General features: G+C 40.6%; 1 non-coding gene across 1 annotated transcript; it reads right to left on the bottom strand.

Moving 5' to 3' along the window:
- Positions 1–12693: 12693 nt before the first annotated feature.
- Positions 12694–12765, bottom strand: Trnaa-ugc (transfer RNA alanine (anticodon UGC)). Its single transcript has one exon. It is a non-coding gene; the product is annotated as a tRNA-Ala (tRNA).
- Positions 12766–13197: the final 432 nt, after the last annotated feature.

Here is a 13197-nt window from a genome sequence, read left to right as displayed (position 1 = left end):
TAGTGACAAATCAAATAATGCCACAATTAAGGCTAACTGAGGAAGAAATCTGAAACACACGCATCGGTAATATCAGCTGTTGGCTTGACTCTAAAAACGAACACACGTCATTTTTATTTGTACTGGATTCCAATGCTCCATCAAAGAGAGACCCATTGCTGGGTCCTGGGCGGTCGGGTAGCCTAGTGGTTAAAGCGTTCGCTCGTCACGCCGAAGACCCGGGTTCGATTCCCGACATGGGTACAATGTGTGAAGCCCATTTCTCATCCCCCGCCGTGATATTCCTGGAATATTGCTAAAAGCCGCGTAAAACCATATTCACTCACACATTGCTGGGTCCAGCAAATGTACCACCAAATCCCTGTCTTAATTGAGCTTAATCCTCATCAAACATTTAAAAAAAATATTCAGATAAGGTATTCGGAGACGTAGGCATCCCGATGGGCACCGATCGTGCTCCCCTTCTTGTTGATCAGTTTCTTGATGCATACGAATCCGAATTTCTGTACGAATAGCAAACTCAAAACAGGGGCCAAGGCGTTAAATTTAAGCTTCAGGTATATCAGTGATCTGGTTTCGTTCAATAATGGTCTAAATGCCAATTACCTTCCACTGATTTACCCACCTGGGAAATAAATAAATAGACCAGACGCCCCATTAGTTTCATATTTAGATCAATACATAAAAATTCAGAGTGACAAAAAAGAAACAAGACTGTATGCTTATAGTGATAACTTGAACTTTGCAACAGTCAACTTTCCCTTTATGGCGAGAATTATTCCAGCAGCTCCAGCCTTTAGCACTTACATTTCACAACGTTGTTTGGTCTTGGTTATAACATTCAATGCCTCAGTTAGGCTTTCAAAAGGTTTTATGGTAGACATGACACGGCGTTTCCAAAAGTGGGCGACCAAAATGATGTTAGATGATATTTCAAGGGACAATTTACCATGCCTTTGCATGTGTTTGTGACGGATTTGAATAAAATGATGTATGAGTGAGTGAGTGAGTTTGGTTTTACGCCGCTTTTAGCAATATTCCAGCAATATCACAGCGGGGGACACCAGAAATAGGCTTCACACATTGTACCCATGTCGGGAATCGAACCCGGGTCTTCGGCATGACGAGCGAACGCTTTAACGTCTAGGCTACCCGACCGCCCCCAAATGATGTATGAAGCTACAAGATAGAAGATATTGTATTTGCGCACAAAGTCCATGTAGAAACTATTCTATAAACTATATATAACAGATATAGAGTAAGTAATGATATTAATACCAAAACAAAGTACCAATACAAAATCTTATGCTATAACCTAGGATTATCTATAATAAGTATTTCAGACTTGTTAGAAGTTGTATATATTTATAGTACATTATTTCTGTGTTACCTGGTTTAATATTTGAAAACATAGATAAAAATGTTTCTGTGAAAGTTAAGACTTTAAAAATTTGTTGAGGAACGGAAACTAAATATGGAGTGCCTTGCATCTGAAAGGTTACAACAAGACATCAAATAGTATTCTTCATCTTCAAGGACTGAGAAGTGATCACTCCGTCTTATAGGGGCACGGGTGGCCCCGTCGTCTAAGGCGCCGCGATTCGCTGTGCAGAGTCGCGTCCCTTGGGCACGCCAGAAACCTATGATTGTGGGTTCGAATCCCGGTTCGCCCCGATTATGTTTCTAGGTTTGTCAGCACCATACCCGTGCTCGTTGGTTTCGCCGAAGTGGTAAACGTCTTATACCTGCATCACTTCGGGCTTTCCTCCCACATCAAGCTGACACACCGTGAAATAACTGGAATACTGTTAAAAGCGGAATTAAACCCAACTCACTCACTCACTCCGTGTTAACTTGGGGAAGTGGGTCCGGTGGTCTTTTTTATATTGCAGTGTTCTAAATATGGTTCAAGTTTAATTTCTATCTGTTCTATAAGTTTGTTTCTTGAACTAAGTTTTGTTTTGGTTTATCTTGACGAGATGTGTGGAACATTTCTATAAAGTTTGATTGTAGGTCCACAATTATATATAATTAATGAGAAAGAAATTAGATCATTTTCTGTGATGTCAAATCTATCTAGGAGGCAAGTGAATTTGGAGCTGCATCCAACTTTATGATTTGCCTTAGTTATTGATTCATTAAAAGCATGTTTTATAACAACATTGGGTGATTGTAAAATATGTTTGTAGAATTGAACACTCGATTTAAATACCATAAACAGTAGGGGAAACAAACCAAGTTCCGCCCTGTATTCCCAGTTCTGTGTTTGTTCCAAAAGAAATTCCAAGAACGCGTTTGCAAAATTTTGATATAAATTTTTCAGGAGTAAAAGTATCTATGTGCCTGGACAGAACTGACTCAATTCCTCGTACCCCACAGTTATATTAGGTTCAACAATTACCTTGAATGTTTTGAAACAGTGAGTTTGGTTTAACGTCGCTTTTAACAGTATTCCAGTTATATCACGACGTGTCAGCTTAACGTGGGAGGAAAGCCCGAAGTGATGCAGGTCTCAGACGTTTACAACGTCGGGGAAACCCAAGAGCACGGGTATGGTACTGATAAACCTAGAAACATAATTGGGGCGAACCGGGATTCGAACCCACAATCATAGGTTTTTGCGTGCCCAAGGGACGCAACTCTGCACAGCGAATCGGGGCGCCTTAGACGACGGGGCCACCCGTGCCCCTATGTTGGCAATGTGAAAAAGGCCCAGAAGCAATGCAAGCGCAAATAACCTGATTCTCTGAGGACTGCCCGCGCGGTTATTGTTATTACCGAGACAGTATGGTAAACCAAGCGACAAAAGGAAGGTCAGATCAGATGAATTCAAATTGGCCTCTGTGGACATAGGATGGAATTCTGTGAATAGGCAGATGAGGGGGTTCAGCTCACTTCAGCGCTCTTCAGCTCCTGAGATCTTATGGTATCAGCGCCCCATTAACTGGAAGAAGTGGTATGTCTTTCCTGGCCGCACTCCTTTTCACATCCGCGCGACCTGGACCGCCACTGACCCGGGATTAATAGATCAGAATAAACACGTGTTCAAAAAATGGTTTGTGTAACTTTTTTTAATAGCGCACGTATAGTAATACGACACAGCTTGCAAAACATTATTCTAGGTCGACTTTGGACTAAATATGAATTGAATATTTGCGGTGTACGACAAATATTTTCATAGAATCATACGCTCAAATGTGAACCATTGTCATTGCAAATAGAGAACAGGCACTGGGCGGTTTGTGCACGAGACACATATTGAATAAAACGATACTATATTTTATTTGTGTATTTCACAAGATGTATAGATATTTTAGAGTCAGGGTTATATCAACATGTATGCAATCACGGCAATGGAGTGAGTGAGAGAGTTGGGTTTAACGCCGCTTTTAACAGTATTCCAGTTATATCACGGCGTGTCAGCTTAATATGGGAGGAGAGCCCGAAGCGATGCAGGTCTCAGACGTTTACCACTTCGGTGAAACCCACGAGCGCGGGTATGGTGCTGAAAACCCTAGAAACATAATCAGTACAAACATGGTTCGAACCTACGATCACAGGTTTAAGTCGTGCCCAAGGGAAGCAACTCTGCACAGTGAATTGGGGCGTCTTAGGCGACTGGGCCCCCTCTGACCCTCAGAGCAAAGGCACAGATCATACAGAACCATTATTTTGGGGTAGCAGACTTCCGGTGATAGCATAGTCGACGCAATAATACCATGACGTTATTGTTTGTATAATGGAGGCAAAAATACTTAAGCGATATTAGTCTACTGAATATTAATTCATGTATCGAATACACTACTCGTGGCGCCATGCAATTGCTCGTTTAAATATAAGGTGAAATTGAAAAGGTACAATTTCCAGAAATGTATTGACATGGTGAAAATATCGCGAGAGTTCCGGGTTTCTACGCCAAGCGTTTCAATCTTCTGTCGATATTGGCTATCAATTTGTGTAAATGTTTCGCTCGATAATTGATCACCTAAACCAGCTAGCAAACATGAACTACAGTAAACTCGGACGTCTTATCCAGACCAGGGCGACAAGCCCTGCCAACAGCGTGACAGACATTGACAGTTCCCATGCTTGCAAACAATGGCCTCCTATGCAATTTGCCTTAGACCGCTGATTAAGCAGAAAGTAATCCTATGGACAATGCCCACCTCATAATAATGTTTGCAGAAAACTGATTGTTGTTGCAGTGGATATCAAATTCCCGGTGCTAAGTGCACGCAAGAAGGACAATGAAGACAGTTCAAAGGATCATTTACACCTTAACCTTGTGTTTATCATGGTATTTTATAGGATAGTTCATCAATAAACACTTCCAGCAATATACCCTTATACGTATTAGTATTAAGTGTCTTGACCTTTCCGACAATACAGGCTTGTATAACGTGGAATCCATGTTATATAAATGCGTTATGAATGTTATTCACGATATTATGTGAAAATCAGCTTAACAGTTTCTTAATTTTTCCGTTCACATTATTCGTAAATTGATATTTTGAAATGTTGGAGTCAATCCCGCAAGGTAACATTTTTTGGAATTGATTACACCTTTTTTCAATTTCGATTTTAACAAAATGTAGATTTGATACCGCTAAATATAACATGTAGTGGGAAATTCAATTGTTAAATACATGGTTTTGTTTGTTGTTTAACGCCGCACTCAGCAATATTCCAGCTATATGACCGCCGTCTGTAAATAATCGAATCTGGACCAGACAATCCAGTGATTGATATCTTGAGCATCGATCCACGCAATTGGGATACGGTGACATGCATCAATCAAGTCAGCAAGCCTGACCACGTGATCCTGTTAGTCGCCTCTTAAGACAATCTAGTCGCCTTTTATGGCACACCTAGGTTGTTGAAGACCTATTCTACCCCGGATCTTCACGAGGCCCGAACATGGTATAGTGCCGCGGACTGGTTCACGAATGTTGGATAACCCGTGCTCTCCCGTACCTGATCATCTAGACGACGTGAACCCCGAAAGCGTATTAGTTGACAACGAAAATGTATTTGAATATGTTTTTGTTATATGCTTCTGTTGTTATCTATAGCAATGACCCGGAAATGTTATTTGCCACTATATAGATGCTGCTGTGACCTGAATGTTATTTCTAGATTAAAAGTACTTCCAATCGGTTCTTAAAGTATCAGCTCCACCGAAGAACATTGATTAAACAGGTTTTCAATTAAGACATTGGTCTTTTTCAATTGTACACGTATGTACGATCGGTCTGATGAGTCGAACTGCTCCATACCAATCCACATTTGCCAACCTACTTAGAGAGGGTGTCGTCAGTCTTTCCATCTTCCCGAGGCAAGGGAGTTAACTGACTTTAAAACTCCAGTTTCCACCCTTGCCGAACTAGGCTGGAATTCCTGGGCTCGATCGTAGCGCCACCAGTGGCTGTTACGAGTTATGTCCTTTCCATGCCTCTCCTATTGGCCAATCAGATTCAACCTCTCGTATCACTTGTCATTTACTTCAAACAAAACGGTGGCGCCCAAGCAAGACGGTCTGATCGATAATCAAGATCTATATGTGATAAAACGAGTCTTACAACGCGAAGTGCATCAAATCACGTGAGCACCTTGATTAAAAACATGAAAAGATATAGAAAATATCTGTTGACAACGAGTTAGCGGTGCACATGCTTTGCAAATCCTGCAGTCGACTGAAATCTGCATGACACTTTACGAACTTTACGAATTTCGATTTCGGTGCGCGGTTTTGATTGGACTATGCATAGACTCGTTAGTCCAGCCAAAATGTAACTCCATAATACCAGCCTAGTTCGGCAAGGGTGGAAACTGGGCTTTTATAGTCACATGCCTCGGGAAGATGCAGTCTGTCATACAGACCCTGAAACAAATATATATCATGTATGATAATGCATTGATAACCCAATAGCTCAGGCATCAATCACATTTGACAGGCACCATGCACCGTATAGATAACATCTCAGGTGAGGTGAAATGGGGTTTAACGTCGCGTCCAAGATTATTGAATTTATATGGCGACGTGCATGCACGTGTGTGTGATTGCTTGTTCTAGTCCGGACTGATGCTGAGTTATAGTGCTAGCTCACTGAGATACCTTGCCGCAGTTAATACCCCACTCAGACACAGTATACTGACTCCGAGCCGACAAGTCCTTGTTTTAGCCCCTTAATGCCGAGCGCCAGACAGGGGTAACATCAAGTACCATCTTTTAACGTCTTTTGGTATGACGCAGCTGGGGATCGAACCCCGGACCTTCAGCTCTCCGGGCGAACGCTCTACCTCGAGACCACGGAGGCGGTCTGATAACATCTCAAGTTTGGTTTCCTTTAACATATAAAATAGGGATAAAAACTCATGCCAGCGAATAAGTCGTCTGTCAAACAGACCCTGAAACAAATATATCCAATAAAGCCCATGCAAGTCAATAATAGTTAGCAAGTCTAGATTACTGCAGTTTCAGAAGATGAAGAAAGTCTCTTGTCTCCTTTTTAATATATTTTATAACTATAATTTAACAACTGTTTTTTTGTCTGTAAATGTTCATTTCAGAGATTAGATGCGATTTTAGGGTGTCATCTGAGCCTTGGAAAATAAGGTATTAAGAGTCACTCATTCCTTGATCGAGAGATTACGTTGTATTGTCCAACACCCTGAACAGTGTTCCAGTTCTCTCACAGCGTGTTATCTTGATGTGATGTGAAAGGCCGATGAAAAGCAGGCGAAACCCACTAGCACGTGTTTGGTGCTGAGAAACTTGGAAACATACTCGAGAATCTGATATTCCAACCCACGGTCGTGGATTTGTTGGGTCTGGTGCACCTGTTGGGTAGAATAGGACTTCAGCAACCCATGCTTGCCGTAAAAGGCGACTATGCTTGTCGTAAGGGGCGACTAACGGGATCGGGTGGTCAGGCTCGCTGACCTGGTTGATGCATGTCATCGATCCCAATTGCGTGGATCGATGCTCATGTTGTCAATCACTGGATTGTCTGGTCCAGACTCGATTATGTACAGACCGCCGTCATATAGCTTGAATATTGATGAGGGCGGCGTTAAACAACAAACAAACCAACCAACCAACCCAACTACGCACAGAGGATTCCATCGACGGGTCATCGAGTGCAGCTAACGATGATGTGAAAAACGCAAAAGGTTCTTGTACAGATGTTGCAAACTTTAACCCATCAACACACAATAATGCACTGAAAGACTATGTCTCCAGTCAACGGTTGATCGCATGACTGCCTGGATTCCCGGTTACAACTGTATGTTTACACAAACCATGATGGCAGGACAACCGTTGTCCATCTCGCCGCCAGCGACACCGTGCACCGTACGACCGGCGACACGGCGACCCCGACAGTCTCTAATCGAATACCAGACAATTGAACACATAGTGTACGTAATTTGATTCAATTAACACCAGGAATTATGTCTGTTCAATGGAGGATCAGTCCCCGTGCATAGGAGACTTTGCGTGGCGAGGAGCTCCACACTCACTCACAGGAATCACCGTAGCAGGAAGGTCCAACTTGCTGGGTCTTTGTGGACTGTCAAACGTTATAAAATAATAATAATAATAATAATAATAATAATAATAATAATAATAATAATAATAATAAAACAAAAAAAATAAAAAATAAAAAAATGATCTCAATATCAGTGTTGATGGTTCTGTACTGCTGGAGGGTACAGAAATGAGTGTTAACCAAGCGAAGTGCGATATCAAGTCGACCCAGACTCAGTTTTTCAAGGAGAGGCTATCTGAACGACCACTGCATCGAGTATATGTATAGTGTGTTGAAAAGATCAGCAATCCTGCAGAGTCCTTTCCTTGGATGAAGTCGGCTGAAACAGAAGGCTTTCTGTTTGCTGCTCAGGACCAGTAACTTCCCACGCGAAGCCGTCCATGTGTGATTTTGCATCTAAATGTAAATATGAAATGTAGATTATGCAATGAATTTAATAAGACTGTCCAACACATTGTCAGTGGATGCCCAGCTTTGGCACAAACAAAGCATCTTAGGCGCCATGATGGAGTGGCTCGATCATTTTATTTCCGTCTTCGCCATGCTTGTGGTTTTGATTCAGAGGTCCATCCAAGGTACGACCCAGAATATGTAGAGGGCGTCATGGAAAATGATAAATAAATGATAAATAAATAGTCAGAGGTATCCTGGTCAGCAAACCAGGTCAATGAAATGATTTATATCATTGAAATTTCTGTCCCTTTTGACACTTATGTGATTGACAAGATTCAGGAAAAACATGGCAAATATGCCGACCTCGCTTTCGAAATGTCACGCTTGCATCCCAAGTACCAAGTTGTCTGACTCCAAATTGTTCTCGCTGCCTTGGGTTTGGTACCTCCCAATCTGTTGACTGACATTGGGAGAGTACCCGGGTTTGCTACCAGAAACACGGCCCTTCTGAGAATGTGGGTAATGCAGAAGGCTGCAGTGTTGGGGAGTCTTCACATTCTCCGAAAAGTTCTGGGTTGCTTCGGCTAGACAGCGCTTCCTGGGAGAAGTCCCATTCGCTGTCTGGGCTGCGTGTAGAGGGGGAAAGGGCCCGAAGCTGATGATGAGCCTAACCAGCCTGACTGTGCCAGGATCGCCCAAACCCTCTTTGCTGCATTTTATATGTTAATCTGTACATCCCCAATCTCTTATATTTATCAAACAAAGGGCGTGGTTTAATTAACATATAATATCTGATGATTCTTTGGTGAAACATGTCAAGTCAAGTTTTGAAAACAAGGCATTCCACAGTGTTTCGAAAACGAGCCAATTGTGTTGGACAGAATCTCAGCATGTTGTTTATACCGGATAGGTTTCGACATTTTCCGAATGAAATAGATCAAGGGAGGATAACTCTAAGTTTGTTTTCGACGAATGTGAAAAGGAACGAGGTATATAAATGCCTAACTGTGGTATTCTCACCGAATGGATGGATAAGACACATCTGCAGTATAATTGGGTGTTAGGTAAGATAAATGCGTGGTCCAGCGGGCCCCGAGTGACCCTCTACATGAACTAAGATTAAGGGTACATGAACACAAGTCCCCTCGAGACCAGTGGACAACATATAATGTACTGCATGTACATACAGTAAAGTACGGTTATAACGAACTCAAAGGGACTACTAATTTTAGTTCGTTATAACCGAAGTTCGTTATAAGCATATATAGAGCATAACTAGAGCAAATAGTCGGGACCAAAAAGTAAGTTCGTTATATCCGTCAGTTCGTTATAAGCGTGTTCGTTATAACCGTAGTTTACTGTACATATGTAAGAAATTTGTTCACACATATGTGTCACACTTGCGGAATGAAATGGATGTACAGTAAACTACGGTTATAACGAACACGCTTAAAACAAACTGACGGATATAACGAACTTACTTTTTGGTCCCGACTATTTGCTCTAGTTATGCTGTATATATGCTTATAACGAACTTCGGTTATAACGAACTAAAATTAGTAGTCCCTTTGAGTTCGTTATAACCGTACTTTACTGTAACAATTACCATCAATTGCAATTAACTTTGTTCCGATGGCAATTCATTCATGTTAGAACACCAGGTGTGTGATAGTTCGGTGTAACGCCGTATTGGTTGGTTGGTTGGTTGATTTGTTGTTTAACGCCGCACTCAGCAATATTCCAGCTATATGACGGCGGTCTTTAAATAATCGAGTCTGGACCAGACAATCCAGAGATTTATATCCTGAGCATCGATCCACGTGTTGGGCTAATGGCCCTGTGTATAGCGGACGTGCATACAAATCAGGTGTCGTTTAGCAGCGCCGGCGGCGGAGAACAGTTGAGTGGTTACCGCCCTCGACAAGCTTGATGACGGGGTTTCTAAGACTTCACTTCGCCTGACGCTGTATTATATCTGTTCTGTCTCATTAGTCAAGGGACACTGTCGACATAGGCCCACAGTAAACTACGTTTATAACGAACACGCTTATAACGAACTGTTTTTTTGGTCCCGGCCATTTGCTGTATATATGCTGTATATATGCTTATAACGAACTACGGTTATAACGAACTTAATTTTTTGGTCCCTTTGAGTTCGTTATAACCTTAGTTTACTGTATATACATCCAGCACTGACTGAGTATATTGTTTACTGAGATGGTAATGTGAATGTTGGGCGGCCAACAACTATGGTGCAAGGGGGAAGCTGTTATCTATGATTGGATTTAAGACATGTAAGTTTCGTCAAAACGGACCATATTTTCAATATTTAGCCTGTAATTTTTCCATCATCACATGTTGTGAATATGTACACAGATATTTTAAAAATACCGTTTGGTGCAGAACTGTGCATGGTGTATTCAGAAATGGAGATTTTATTTTATTAATATAAATTATTAAAAAGTATTTATATAAAAATATTTTACTATTCTGTTGGAGTAATAAGCTCTGCACATATGTGCATCAAATGGCAGTTGATGGTCTAATTATGCTTGAAGAATATAACGTTACAACCAGCACAGGTTGCTGGTGGCCTCTTCTGAACCGCTTCCGCCCCTGGGTGAAGTGCGTTAACCTCAGTGTCTGCTAAGAAAGGCAGAGTTATGTCCCTTTACACAGATCGTAATGAAGCGTCATAAAATGATCACCACCACACGTCTAAATATCCACTTCAGGTTGTGCAATTGTATTAGTTGGGCTGTCCCTCTTTTCACTCGTCCCAAAATAGTTTTGATATGTTTATGATGATAAAGCAAAACTATACACTGTATGCGTGTTGACATAAGCCTAAAGGATTATGTATAGTTTACAATACCCTTGGCAGTAAGCAATAACTCAGCATGAATGAGGGTGCCAACCCAGCCACCCTGGCATCGGGCATACCCCTTATTTTGCCTTGGCATCCAATTAAAGAACTCTTGAAAAATATCAGGGAATTCACAAAGAATGTTTACCATGCGTGCTCAAAACGGTTACGGCTTATTATCTTATTTATTGGTCACTCTTTACCAGAACCACCCCCCCAATATATATATATATATATATATATATATATATATATATATATATATATATATATATATATATATATATATATATAATATATATATAAATAATAAATAAAAAAATAAATAAATAAATAAATAAATAATAATATATATATAAATAATAAATAAATAAATAAATAAATAAATAAATAAATAAATAAATAAGTAAATAAATAAATAAATAAATAAATAAATAAATAAATAAATAAATAAATGAAATGAAATGAAATAACATGAAATGAAATGAAATAAAATAAAAATAAATATATATATATATATATATATATATATATATCATTCAACATTGACATATTAGCCTCCGCGTACCAGATGAACATGTCAAGGCATCGAGCGTACTGCACTGCGGCATCGGAATACTACTTGACAGATGAGGTGAGATGAAATGAGGTCCAATGTCGCGTTCAAGATTACTGCACTTGTAAAATCACCGTGCATGCACGTGTGCGTATGTGTGTCCGTGTGGCTGCATATAAGTTTTATTTTTTACTTGTCCGGACTTATGTCGGTTTATAGAGCTAACCCAGTGAGATACCATGCTTCAGTTTAACATGGATATCCACTCTGACACATTATACGGACAAGAGACGTCGGTCCTTGTTTTATCCCCTCAAGTACCTCATTTAACGTCTTTCGGTATAAACCGCACACGGCACAGCATCCGGCGTACCAAAAGGATGAGTGAGTGAGTATGGTTTTACGCCGCTTTTAGCAATATTCCAGCAATATCACGGCGGGGGACACCAGAAATGGGCTTCACACATTGCACTCATGTCGGGAATCGAACCCGGGTCTTTGGCGTGACGAGCGAACGCTTTAACCACTAGGCTACCCGACCGCACCGTACCAAAAGGGAGCTGGCAGCATCGTTGCCTAAACTAGGCGTGAGATGGGGTGTTACATATATATTATAACTATTATGATATGTGTATTTATATTGCAACTGACTCCATGCACATACGAAGTGTCATGATTTTTGTTTACGGGATACAATTATAATATACGGATTTAATTCAATAGCAAGTTATGCCGACTGAAATAAAATTTACGTGTAGGTTACGTGTTTCTGATGGACAAATCAAAATCGAGTATTTTCCAAATTCATGGTAGAATTGTCTTTACTTTCAACAATCGGGTGTTTCCATAATATGATTAATGTAGAAAGTAGCCATCTTAAGAAAACCGGCACTTTCATCGATGGCTAGGGTGTGCATAATACCTTTTTAGTTAGCTGAATATTTCGATACTGTTGGAAAGACAATCAACTCGCGTTGAATGTTATAACAATTTGGTAACATTGTGTGCAGAAATAAGAACGCTGTACCACTTTTTATGAGCGGTATACAAAGTCAGCTGTATTGCCAGGCACCTAGAAAGACATTCGTGTTTGACAATTAAATGCAACAAACAATATTTTCTTCTAACCAGGGCCTCGTTCCTCAAAGCGATCTAAGCGCTACAATGATCTTAAGCCTATGTTAAAGTATGGGACTTACGATCAACTTAGCGCTAAGATTGCTTTGAGGAACGGGGTCCTGGGCTATTCTTAATTAATAAAAAAGAAATAGCTATTTTTTGGTATTTAATGAAAAGACAAAAGAAAAAAAACAGTGCAAAAATTTTGGTGGAGATGCCGGGGATCGAACCCGGGGCCTTTCACATGCAAAGCGAACGCTCTACCACTGAGCTACATCCCCAACTCTGATTATCACGGGTCATTTTTCAGGTAATATCCTATTACAAAATTTCAAGGTCCTTTTTCTCTTCATTTTGACGTTGTTTCAGAGAACCACATTCAAAATTTACATCTATATGTTTAAATTGACACCAATAGGCTTCCACATATCAGACATCTGTAAAATGCGTTTTGTTTGGGAACTCACTTTACACTTGAGATTCGACCGAAGAATGAATGAATGTCAACAAATATACATGCATATATACAACAGCATATTTGGCTTCCAAAACAATAGCTGCACCCTCTGTAATCTCATCAGGCCAACAACGAATGTATGCACAAGCATTCTCCAAAGTCTTTGAAGCGCAGAGCGCATTCAATCAAGCGGGAACAGACCAAGCTCCTCACAGCGATAGCCCGTTCGCGGAGCTCTACATAACAAGGGAGGTAA

Source organism: Haliotis cracherodii, unplaced genomic scaffold, assembly GCF_022045235.1.
Source record: "Haliotis cracherodii isolate W230 unplaced genomic scaffold, xgHalCrac1.p SCAF_7, whole genome shotgun sequence".
NCBI lineage: Eukaryota > Metazoa > Mollusca > Gastropoda > Lepetellida > Haliotidae > Haliotis > Haliotis cracherodii.
The sequence above is the reverse complement of the archived record's forward strand: the minus strand, read 5'-3'. Positions and strand labels throughout refer to the sequence as shown.